The following is a 10,824-nucleotide window of genomic DNA, read 5'->3' on the forward strand; positions in this document are numbered from 1 at the left end:
GTCCTACCTAAAAACTTTCAATTAGGTACAGTTATTTTCATTTTGCAGATGAGAAAACTGAGGCTTAATAGCAGAATGACATGTGTCAGGGCCAGGACTGGAATTCATGTGTGTTCTATAGCAATGTCAATGAAAATTCATGTGTGTTCTATAGCAATGTCAATGAAAATTATAAATGTGGTTGTGGAATTTACTGGGTTACTATTCTCTGTGCCTAATGCAGTGGTCTTTGCATTTCCTGGCACAGACTCCAGGCACACTTCCACTTCACATGTTTGTGCTGCATGTTCTCACTATTCCTCCAGATGCCTGTACCATCTTCAAATATCTGTTTAATGTCACTTGCTCAGTGGGGCTGACCCTGAACACACCATTTTATACGATGTATTCACCAATCAGCACTGCCAATCCCATTTTCCTGCTCTGTTCTTCCAATAACATGTATTGCTTTCCATTACACTGAATTATTTGATTTATTTATATTCATTGTTTATTGCTATCTCCTCCACTAGAATAGAAATGCAACAAGGGCAAGCACTGTAATCTGCTTAGTTCACTGGTGCACCCTCAGCTCCTAGAACACTGCCTGGTGCATAGGTGATCTCAATGAATATTTTGGCTAGAATGAATGAAGTGCCTGGTGCAGAGTAGGTGTTTGGTCAATGGAAGCCCTTATTATCACTGCTTTCTTGGTTCACTGATGCTGGAGAAGAGACTTTGAGAGAGCAGCGCAAGTTGCTGAACACAGAGGGAAGAAATTGCTTGGATATGGTCACCACCATTCACCTAGTCACTCAGAGCATAGCCCTGACAGTTGTTTTTTGACTGAGTAGGTAACTGTCACTCCTCTAAAGTAGGGGCCATTCTTATTAGTCAGCAATCCACACCCAGAATGGAGAGGGACTCTGAGGCAGAAAGGAGCTGGATAGTTTTGTAGCTTCCTCTGTAACACCTCTTCAAACCTCATGTTTACTTTTTATGTGTTTCAAATTCCCAGTCATACCACGTTCAACTGTAAATATTAACAACAGATAGGTTATATGATGAAATATGAATTTTTTTTGCTGAAATCTGATCTTTTCCTTCCATTAAAGAAAAGCCAAGAGTGATCAAAAGGAAGATGGTGAAAGAATAGGGGACCCACGTTTCATCTGGTCCCTTGAATTCAGCTAGTTATCTATCAAATCATTCTGAACACCTGTGAATTCAACCTGATATCTAAGAAAATAATTGCTGCAAAACTACAAATAGAAAAGCTACCACTTTTTCAAGGTAAGAGGTGTGGAGATGTGACTCTGAGGGGATATATCAGAAGATAAACTGCAGGGGGAGGGAGCCTCTATAAGCCCATTACTGGAAAGTGATATAGCAGTAAAGCACAAAATTGGAAATTTTAGAAATCTGCTCCTGTGAGGGATGTCCCTACCTGAAAGGTGCTCAGGTGGCTAAGCAGAGCAGAATCCTAGATGGGAGAGTGTGGTCTCAGGATCACCATGGCCACAGAAAGAACAGAGGTGCCTGAGTGTGGCAGAGTTCCCAAGCATGGGAGCAGAGAAGCTGTCTACAATTAGTGAGCCCCAGAGTGGCCTCTCAGCTAGGTGTTGCCATAAACTGCGAACCACCGCATGATGGAGCAGTTGCTGTATAAGCAGGGGCCCAGCAAGTGACAACCACTGGGAGACCCTGCTTCTTTCCCTGGGAGGAGCAGCACAGGTGTGCACACGATCAGACAACCACTTCCCAAGCAGGGGCCGAATGAGCTGCCTGGGAGGATTGGTGTGGGTGTGCACTGTAGGAGTCTGCAGAGTTTGACTGCTTTTCCCTGAGGGTGCACTGAAGACTGGGGGCAGCAATCGTTCAGCTCCATGGCTGGAGATGGGGGCACAGCCATTTTTACATTTTTTTTCATCCTCTAAAGCAGTATGAAAAGCCTTCAGGGAACAAAAGCCACATAGAACAATCTGAAGCAGCTTACACTGAGCCTGGCCCCCTGGCAAGGGGTGGCGCAACTCCACCCAGGCAAAGACACCTGATTGTCTCCTCCCTCAAGACCAGCAGGAACATCAGGTGAATACCAAGTTTATGGATTACTCAGAACTGAGAAACTCTTGTGCTAGAGGAAAATAGTATATAGAATTTGAAGGTTTTTTTTTTCTCATGAGTCTTTAGACTTTCAGTTTAAAATTTTTCTTTTTGTCCATTTTCAGTAGTTTCTTTTTTAACAACTATTATTAAGTCTTTTTTAAATTTAAATTTTTACATTTACATTTTAGAGGTATATTCTTCACGTTTGGCTTCCTTTTACTGTTTTCAATTTTATTTTTGTACATATATAAGTTTTTCTTTCTTTACAATTTTGGGATTTAGTGTCTTCTAACAAACAGACCAAAATACATCCAGAACCAAGTGGATCACCCTGTTTAAGTCCACCTATGAGATTATATTCTCTCTTTTTTCCTTTTTTATTTCTTTTTGGGTTTCTGAACTCTTTAGATTTATCTAGCATGTATTTCACTGGGGTCATGGTTATTTTTGATTTTGTTTTCTCATTCACCTATTCTTCTCTCAAAAAAATGACTAGAAGGAGAAATTTACAGCAAAAGAAAAAAACTGAGGTAGTACTCTCTGCCATAGATCTAATCAATATAGATATAAGTAAAATGTCAGAACCAGAATTCAGAATAATGATTATAAAGTTACTAGCTGGGCTTGAAAAAAGCATAAAAGACAGTAGAGAATCTCTTGGTGCAGAAATAAAATCTAATCAGGCTGAAATTAAAAATGTTTTCACTGAGATGCAGTCTAAAATGGATGCTCTAATGGCTAGGGTAAACAACACAGAAGAGAGAGTCAGTGACATAGAAGACAAAATGATGGAAGGGAAGGAACCTAAGGAAAAGAGAGAAAAACAACTAATGGACCATGAGAGGAGGCTTTGAGAAATCAACACCACAAAGCAAAACAATAGTAGAATTATTGGGGTCCCAGAGGAAGAAGAAAGAGAGAGAGGGACAGAAGGTATATTTGAGCAAATCATAGCTGAGAACTTCCCTAATCTGGGGAAGGAAACAGGGATTCAGTTCATGAGGCACAGAGAACCCCACTCAAAATCAATAAAAATAGACCAACACCCCCACATATAACACAGAAATTTGCAAATTTCAGAGATAAAGAGAAAATCCTGAAAGCAGCTGAAGACAAGAGGTACTTAACATATTAGGGTAGGAATATTAGACTGTCAGTAGACCTATCCACAAAGACCTGGCAGGCCAGAAAGGGCTGGCATGATATATTCAGGGTACTGAGTGAGAAAAACATGCAGCCAAGTGTACTTTATCCAGTAAGGATGTCCTTCAGAATGGAAGGAGAGACAAAGAGCTTCCTGGAGAAACAGAAACTAAAGGAATCTGTGATCACAAAACCATTCCCAAGGAATATTAAAGGGGATCCTGCAAGTGAACAGAGAGCCCAAAATTAACATAGACCAGAAATAAACAGAAAATATACAGGAACAGGGACTTTAGAGGTAATACAATGGCAGTAAATTCCTATCCTTCAATAGCTGTTCTGAAAGTAGATGGGATGAATGCTCCGATCAAAACGCTCAGGGTATAAGATTGGATAAAAAAGCAAGACCCACCCATATTCTGTCTACAAGAGACTCATGTTAGAGGCAAAGACACCTCCAGATTGAAAGTGAGGGGTTGGAAAAAAATTATGCTAATGGACATCAAAAGAAAGTGGGGGTAGCAATCCTCATATCAGACAAATTAGATCATAAACCAAAGACTGAAGTAAAGGATGGAGAGGGACACTACATCATACTTAAAGGGTCTAACCAACAAAGAGATCTAACAGTTATAAATATTTATGTTCCTGAGTAGCCAAATATATAAACCAATTCAGAGCCAAATTAAAAAACCCATTGATAATAACACAATAATAGTAGGAGACTTTAACACCCCACACACAGCAATAGACAGATCATCTAAGCAGAAGATCAGCAAGGAAACAAGGGCTTTGAATGACACACTGGACCAGATGGACCTCACAAATATATACACAGCATTCTATTCTAAAGCAACAGAATACACATTCTTCTCAAGGGCACATGGAACATTCTCCAGAATAGATGACATATTGGGTCACAAATCAAGTCTCAACAAGTATCAAAAGATTGGGATTATTCCCTGCATATTTTCAGAACACAGGGCTTTGAAACTTGAACAAGATGAAATTAGGAAGGAACCCAAACACTTGGAGGTTAAAGAGCATCCTACTAAAGAATGATGGGTCAACCAGGAAATTAAAGAATTTTACAAAATCATGGAAACAATTGAAAATGAAAACACAACTTCCAAAACCTTTGGGGGTGCAGCAAAGGCGGTCCTAAAAGGGAAATACATTGCATTACAAACCTTTCTCAAAAGTGTAGAAATGTCTCAAATAAACAAGGTAAGCTTATACCTAAAGGAGCTGGAGAAACAACAACAAATAAAGTGTAAACCCAGCAGGAGAAGAGAAATAATAAGGATTGGAGCACAAATCAATAAAATAGAAACCAAAAGAACAGTAGAACACATCAATGTAACTAGAAGCAGGTTCTTTGAAAGAATTAATAAAATCAATAAACCCCTAGCCAGACTTATTAAAAAGAAAAGGCAAAGGACCAAAATAAGTAAAATCATGAATGAAAGAGGAGAGATCACATCAACACCAAGGAAATTTAAAAAATTTAAAAACATATTGTGAGCAACTATATGCCAACAAATTAGGCAATCTGGAAGAATTGGAAGCATTCCTGGAGACTTATAAACTACCAACACTAAAACAGGAAAAAAAAAATAGAAAACCTGAACAGACCCACAACCAGCAAGGAAATTGAAGCATAATCAAACTCTCTGAAGAAACAAGAGTCCAGGGCCAGATGGCTTCCCAGGGTAATTCTGCCAAACATTTAAAGAAGAACTAATGCCTGTTGTTCTGAAGCTCCTTCAAAAATAGAAACGGAAGGAAAATTTCCAAACTCCTATGAGGCCAGCATTACCTTGATTTCCAAACCAGACAAAAACCCAAACTAAAAGAATAATTACAGACTAATATCCCTGATGAAAATGTTAACCAAAGTTCTCATCAAGATACAAGCCAATAGAATCCAACCGTACATTAAAAGCATATTCACCACAACCAGGTGGAATTTATTCCTTGGCTGCAACGGTGGGTCAACCTTCATATATCCATCAACGTGGTATATGACATTAATAAAAAAAGGACAAGAACTGAATGATCCTCTCAATTGTTCCAGAAAAAGCATTCGACAAAATACAGCATCCTTTCTTGATTGAAACTCTCCAGTGTAGGGAGACGGCACATACCTCAATATCATAAAAACCATCTATGAAAAGCCCACAGTGAATAACATTCTCAATGTGGAAAAACTGAGAACTTTACCTTAAGTTCAGGAACACGACAGAAATGCCCACTCTCACCACTTTTGTTCAACATAGTACTAGAAGTCCTAGCCTCAGTAATCACACAACAAAAAGAAATAAAAAGCATTCAAATTGGCAAAGAAGAAGTCATACTCTCAGTCTTTACAGGTCACATGATACTTTATGTGGAAAACCCAAAAGATTCCACCCCCAAGTTATTAGAACTCATACAGCAACTCAGCAACGTGGCAGGATATAAAATCAATGCACATAAATCAGTTTCTTTTCTATGCACTAACAATGAGACAGAAGAAAGGGAAATTAAAGAATCGATGTACTGCATGGTGACTAACATAATATAATAAAAAAAATTAAAAAAAGAATCAATCCCATTTACAATGGCACCAAAAACCATGAGATACCTAAGAATAAACCTAACGAAAGAGGTAAAGGATCTGTACTCTAAAAACTTCAGAACACTTCTGAAAGAAATTGAGGAAGACACAACAAAATGGAAAAACATTCCATGCTTATGGTTTAGAAGAATAAATATTGTTAAAATGTCTATGCTACCCAGGGCAATCTACACATTCAATGCAATCTGTATCAAAATACCATCAACATTTCCACAGAGCTGGAGCAAATAATCCTAAAATTGGTATGGAACCAAAAAAACAAAACAAACAAACAAAAAACCCCAAAAAACCCCGAATAGCCAGAGGAATGTTGAAAAAGAAAAGCAAAGCTAGTGGCATCACAATGGCGGACTTCAAGGTGTATTACAAAGCTGTAATCATCAAGACAGTATCATACTGGCACAAACACAGACACAAAGATCAAAGGAACAGAATAGAGAATCCAGAAATGGATCCTTGACATTATGGTCAACCATTTTCAACAAAGCAGGAAAGAATATCTAATGGAAAAATGACAGTCTCTTCAACAAATGGTGTTGGGAAAATTTGTCAGCCACAGGTAGGAGAATGAAACTGGACCACTTTTTTTAACCATGCACAAAATAAACTCAAAATCAATGAAAGACCTAAATGTGAGACTGGAATCCATCAGAATTCTAGAAAACACAGGCAGCAACCTCTTCCACCTTGGCTGCAGCAACGTTTTGCTAGACATGTCTCCAATGGCAAGTGAAACAAATGTAAAAGTGAATTATTAGAACTTCACCAAGATAAAAAGCTTCTGCACAGCAAAGCAGTCAACAGAAATAAAAGACAAACAACAGAGTGGGAGAAGATTTTTCCAAATGACAAATCATATAAAGGGCTAGTATCCAAGATCTACAAAGAACTTCACTCCCTGGGATGCAAGGGTGGTTCAACATTTGCAAATCTATCAGTGTGAATGATCACATTAATAAGAGAAGAGACAAGAACCCTATGATCCTCTCAATTGATGCAGAAAATGCATTTGACAAATTACAGCATCCTTTCCTGATTGAAACCCTTCAGAGTGTAAGGATAGAGGGCACATTCCTCAATTTCATAAAAACCATCTATGAAAAGCCTACAGCAAATATCATTCTCAATGGGGAAAAGCTGGAAGCCTTTCCCTTAAGATCAGGAACACGACAAGGATGCCCACTCTCACCATTATTATTCAACAGAGTACTAGAAGTCCTTGCAACAGCAATCAGACAACAAAAAGGCATAAACGGCATCCAAATCGGCAAAAAAGAAGTCAAACTGTCTCTCTTCACAGATGACATGATACTCTACATGGAAAACCCAAAAGAATCCACCCCAAACTGCTAGAAATGATAGACCAATTCAGTAATGTGGTGGGATACAAAATCAATGCTCAGAAATCAGTTGCATTTCTATACACAAACAATGAGACTGAAGAAAGAGAAATTAGGGAATCCATTCCATTTACAATAGCACCAAAAATCATACATTATCTCGGATATTAACTTAACCAGAGAGGTAAAGGATCTATATTCTAGAAACTACAAATCACTCTTGAAAGACATTGAAGAAGACACAAAAAGATGGAAAAATATTCCATGCTCACGGATCAGAAGAATTAACATAGTTAAAATGTCCATGCTACCCAGAGCAATCTACACTTTCAATGCTATCCCGATCAAAATACCAATGACATTTTTCAAAGAACTGGAACAAACAGCCCTTAAATTTGTGTGGAACCAGAAAAGGCCCTGAATCACCAAGGAATTGTTGAAAAGGAAAAACAAAGCTGGGGGCATCACGTTGACAGATTTCAAGCTATACTACAAAGCTGTGATTACAAAGACAGCATGGTTCTGGCACAAAAACGGACACATAGACCAATGGAACAGAATAGAGAACCCAGAAATGGACCCTCAGCTCTTTGCGCAACTAATCTTTGATAAAGCAGAATGTTTTTTATCCAGTGGAATAAAGACAGTCTCTTCAATAAATGGTGCTGGGAAAATTGGACAGCTACATGCAAAAGAATGAAACTTGACCACTCTCTCACACCATACACAAAGATAAACTCCAAATGAATGAAAGACCCCGATCTGAGACAGGAATCCATCACAATCCTAGAGGAGAACATAGGCTACAACCTCTATGACATCAGCCACAGCAACTTTTTTCATGACACATCTCCAAATTCAAGAGAAACAAAAGATAAAATGAACATGTGGGACTTCATCAAGATAAAATCTTCTGCACAGCCAAGGAAACAGTCAAGAAAATTAAGAGGCAGCCCACAGAATGGGAGAAGAACTCCTCCAGTGCAATACACAAGAAGCAAATAAACACATCATAAAATGGGCAGAAGATATGAACAGACACTTTTCCAATGAAGACATACAAATGGCCTACAGACACATGAAAAAATGTTCAAAATCGTTAGCCATCAGGGAAATTCAAATCAAAACCACACTGAGATACCACCTTATGCCAGTCGGAATGGCAAAAATTGACAACACAGGAAACAACAATTGTTGGAGAGGATGTGGAGAAAGGGGATCCCTCTGACATTGTTGGTGGGAATGCAAGCTGTTACAGCCACTCTGGAAAACATTGTGGAGGTCCCTTAAAAAGTTAAAAATTGAGCTCCCCCATGATCCAGCAATTGCACTACTGGGTATTTACCCCAAAGATACAGATGTAGTGAAGAGAAGGGCCATATGCACCCCAATATTCATAGCAGCATTGTCCACAATAGCTAAACCATGGAGGGAGCCAAGATGCCCTTCAACAGATGACTGAATTAAGAAGATGTGGTCCATTTATGCAATGGAATATTACTCAGCCATCAAAAAGAACGATTTCTCAACATTTGCTGCAACATGGACGGGACTGGAGGAGATAATGCTAAGTGAAATAAGTCAAGCCGAGAAAGACAATTATTATATGGTTTCACTCATTTATGGAACATAAGAAGTAGGAAGATCGGTAGGAGAAGAAAGGGAAGAAGAAAGGGGTGGGTAAACACAAGGAGGAATGAGCCACGAGAGACTATGGTCTCTGGGAAACAAACTGAGAGCTTCAGGGGGTGGGGAATGAAATAGGCCGGTTATGGGTATTAGGGAGGGAAAGTATCGCATGGTGCACTGGGTGTTACACGTAAGTAATGAATCATGGAACTTTACATCAAAAACTAGGGATGTAGTGTATGGTGATTAACATAACATAAAAAAATTATTATTAAAAAAAAGTCTAGTTAGAGGATGAAGAGGTAGGTTGCTGCAGTGAGGAGAAAGACATCACCATACAACCGCAGAGATGCCAGTCACATCACAGGCCTAACTCACAATTACAATGCAGTGTCCCCTGGTCCCATTAGGAGAGCGATTACATACAGTGATTCATCAGTAACAGGTCTGTTATGCTACTCTGACCTAAGGGCCTTGGGGGGGCAATGGGATTGGGTGGGGGAGATGAGTTAATGGTATTATAGCATGTGATGTGGATTACATTGTATGTCAGTCCCCTAGTATAATGGTAGACCCAAAACCATGCTTCCAAACCAGAGCTTCCATAGTTTTCATACTCAATACAATGATAACCAAAATGTCAATTGATCTTTATTTTCAGGACATGCAAAAAACAGTCATAACATTCACCAACAGTGTAAGAGTGTTGCCCTTTCTCCACATCCTCACCAACATCTGTTGTTTCCTGCCTTGTTAATTTGAAATGTGAATGTTACCAGATAAAAGGCTGTTTGTACCCTTAATCCCCTTACCCTATTTTGCCCATCCCTTCACCCCCTTCCCCTCTGGCAATCACCAGTTTGGTCTCTGTATTTGTGGGTCTGTTTCTGTTTATTTGTTCACTTGTTTTGTTTCTTAGATTTCAATTGTAAGTGAAATCATATGATTCAGATATGCAAAAAAAAGCTGTTTTGTTAACATCATGATCATGAGCCCTATTCCTGTTGATTGCAGTGAAGAAACTTAAACTTGCAAATTAAAGATTTTAAAAAAGGGAAATATATTAAAACATCTAATATATGTCCTCAGCCCTAGATAAAGCAGTTTGTCTTGTTGATTTTTCACAGTATCATAGAGAAGCAGGTTGAGACTTAATTCAGCTCTTGGCAGCAAACTCTTGACACCTACTATGCAATAGGAAATGTGATGGGAACTTGGGGGACATGAAGTTGACCCAGACAGAGACACACACAGGCTAATTCTCACAACTCTAGGACTAAGAATGAAACTTAATGGAAACATAACCTAATGCAATTGAGGAAGAATATGCAGTATTCAAGCAGCCACTGAAAGCTGACTTGGGCCAGACAGCCAACCAACGATGTAAGGCCCTCTGAGGCACAGGTTGGAATGCAAGTGGAACATAGATTGAGAAGGGATTGAGGGTTGAGGGTACAAGCAGAGAAAAGTAAGTCTGAGATCCACCATCCAGTAGGTAACTTGAAGGTTATTCCCTTAAAGGCACTATATTTCTACCCACACCATGGCCAGACCAGTTCCTAATAAAAAATAAAATTGTCTTCTCCTGCAGCAAATACCTCCCTTGTTGTCTCCATCCATTCTCGATGCCTCTTGACTTGCTCTCTTCTGTGGCCCCTGGAACCTGAGTCTCAAAATGGAGCTCCTATATGCTCTCTCATTCATTTAAGTGTGATAATATTCTGTTCCTTGATGGAAGCTTTTCACCCTCAAATACAGGTACTACACTGAATTCTGCCTTTCTCAAATATCTGGCAAAATAGAACTGAGTGCACTTAGGGTGGGACATTTTTATTTTAGCATTTTTGAGGTGATATAAATTTTGTTTTCATTTCATTCTAATTGCTGGCACTGTGAGAGGTAAAGGAAAGCAAAGATATGAACGATTGCTTTAAAAAAGAAACTTACCCAACACAGGGCTTTGTATGTATACGCAAGTAGTATCTGAAATTTGAGAAGTAATTGATC

At 39.0% G+C, this 10,824-nt stretch overlaps 1 long non-coding RNA gene across 1 annotated transcript; it reads left to right on the forward strand.

Annotated features, from left to right (window-relative positions):
• Window positions 1-893: 893 nt before the first annotated feature.
• On the forward strand, window positions 894-10,623 carry LOC130543653 (uncharacterized). Its single transcript, XR_008959150.1, has 3 exons — window positions 894-1,272; window positions 1,919-2,067; window positions 10,409-10,623. It is a non-coding gene; the product is annotated as an uncharacterized LOC130543653 (long non-coding RNA).
• The last annotated feature ends 201 nt before the right edge of the window (window positions 10,624-10,824 follow it).

Source organism: Ursus arctos, chromosome X (genome assembly GCF_023065955.2).
Source record: "Ursus arctos isolate Adak ecotype North America chromosome X, UrsArc2.0, whole genome shotgun sequence".
NCBI classification, from domain to species: Eukaryota; Metazoa; Chordata; class Mammalia; order Carnivora; family Ursidae; genus Ursus; species Ursus arctos.